Genomic DNA, 1,986 nt, shown 5'->3' with positions numbered 1-1,986 from the left:
AGCACACGGGTATGATGTTGAGAAGCCTCCAAGATAACGTGGATCCGTCAAAGTAGTGTGCGCTCACAATTCTTTTATCACACGAACTTGACTCAGTGTTGCCCGGATCAACAAAAATAAGAACGTATACGCAAAAGATAGAACATTAAAACCATTTCAAAAAAAAAAAAAGATAGAACATTAAAAAGTTTAAGATATTTTTGTGTCTAATAGATGTGATCAATTCCTTCAAGATTTCCCATCAAAATAAAAATTTCTTCAACATACACAAAAACTCTATTCGTTGTCCATACAAGCTAACTAGTAAACGGTCCAAAACTGTAACAAATTCACTAATGTAGAAGAATACAAGTACATGATTTCATTGTTTTGTCATTTTGGGTTTTGACATCATTTATACTACATCTACCAGTTTTATATGCGAGCAGGACACGACTATGGAGCACATGTGTAACCGAAAAAATAACAGCCTGTCTACGTAAATGATCTAGTGAAATGATAAATTCACCCTTTTTTTCTTTACTTGGGACAGCCCCGTCTAGTGTAAAATAGTAGTCATAAATAATAAATACACTAGAAGCTGACTGTCCTAAGTAAAAAAAAAGGGGCAAACATATCACATCCTTGATCTAAATGATTTCAATTGTGGTCCTGTAGTAGACAGTTGTGCCCCAAAATTGGGGCAATAGTAGTCATAAATAATAAATACACTAGAAGCTGACTGTCCCGAGTAAAAAAAAGGGGCAAATATATCACATCCCTAATCATTCTATTTGCATAATCAGAGCGCAGATAGAGTCCTTGTATTTGGTGCAAGGCAATACCCCTCAATCATTCTATTTGTAGCCCCCTTTTCATTATTTTAATATTTCCTAATGAGAAAAACGGGCTTCGTTTAATGCATTTCTTGCTCCCCGTTAATGCATGGGGCGCTGATGAAATTGCACAAATAATCCTTGCTTTTTCTTCACGCTTGTCTTCATACGCATCAAAGGAGATAGTGTTGCCGTTATCACGTATAAACGTTGTTTCCCTTATGCAAAGCGCGCACGAATTTTAAAGATTGGAACATTGCCGGTATTCTGTTTGTGTATTAACTCCTTCGGGTCAAGCTATCGGGTACACCGACGGAATCTCAATTATGCTACCGGAATATCAAATACGTCGTCAGAATTTCTGGGTTCAAACACATGTTCAAACATATCAAGTACGCCACCAGAATCTCAAGTACGCCCCTGGAATATCAAGTACGCTGCCAGTATTTTTGGGTTCAAACAAATGTTCAAACATACCGAGTACATCGGCGGAATCTCGAGTACACCACCAGAGTCTCGAGTACGCGGCCGGAATATTAAGTACGCTGTCGGAATTTCTGAGTTCAAACACATGTTCGAACATATTGAGTACGCCACCAAAATCTCTCGAGTACGCCAAAAGATGTTTACTTGTCAATGATCCAACGGTCTCTGCTTATGGGTGACAGCCAAGGTTTAAATGAACTCGAAGTTTTCTGGGTTGAAACACATGTTCAAACCAAACCAAAGCCAGCAGTGAAGAAAGACACGACTGTTCCATCAAAATCTGTCCACGTGTCAAGGATCGACCCGTCTTTGCTTATTGCCGACGGACTAGATTAAAACGAACCAAAAGGGTGACAACCAAGGTGGCCTTATACAACACGCCAGCGTCTCCTGCATTAATGGAGGACGTGAAATGCATTAAATGCAGCCCCCACTTTCTCTCGAAAGACAATAATAAAATAGAAAAAGATGGCTACCAAGAGATTCATGACACGTATGGATTTTATCAGGAATAGCATTAGGGTATTTTGCGGGCCACTTTTTGAAGAATTGTGCGTTTTGTAAATAAGATGAAACGTATCCGCGGTTCATACTATGTTGAAATCATTATTGGCATTCGGTACTTTTCTCAATAATAAAAGATAATATGTGTCAGTGCAATTAACAAAACTTTGTTGTGCTGATA

Source organism: Tasmannia lanceolata, unplaced genomic scaffold, assembly GCF_043159265.1.
Source record: "Tasmannia lanceolata isolate RefF3 unplaced genomic scaffold, GAP_Taslan_0.1 ptg000019l, whole genome shotgun sequence".
Taxonomy (NCBI): domain Eukaryota; kingdom Viridiplantae; phylum Streptophyta; class Magnoliopsida; order Canellales; family Winteraceae; genus Tasmannia; species Tasmannia lanceolata.
The sequence above is the reverse complement of the archived record's forward strand: the minus strand, read 5'-3'. Positions refer to the sequence as shown.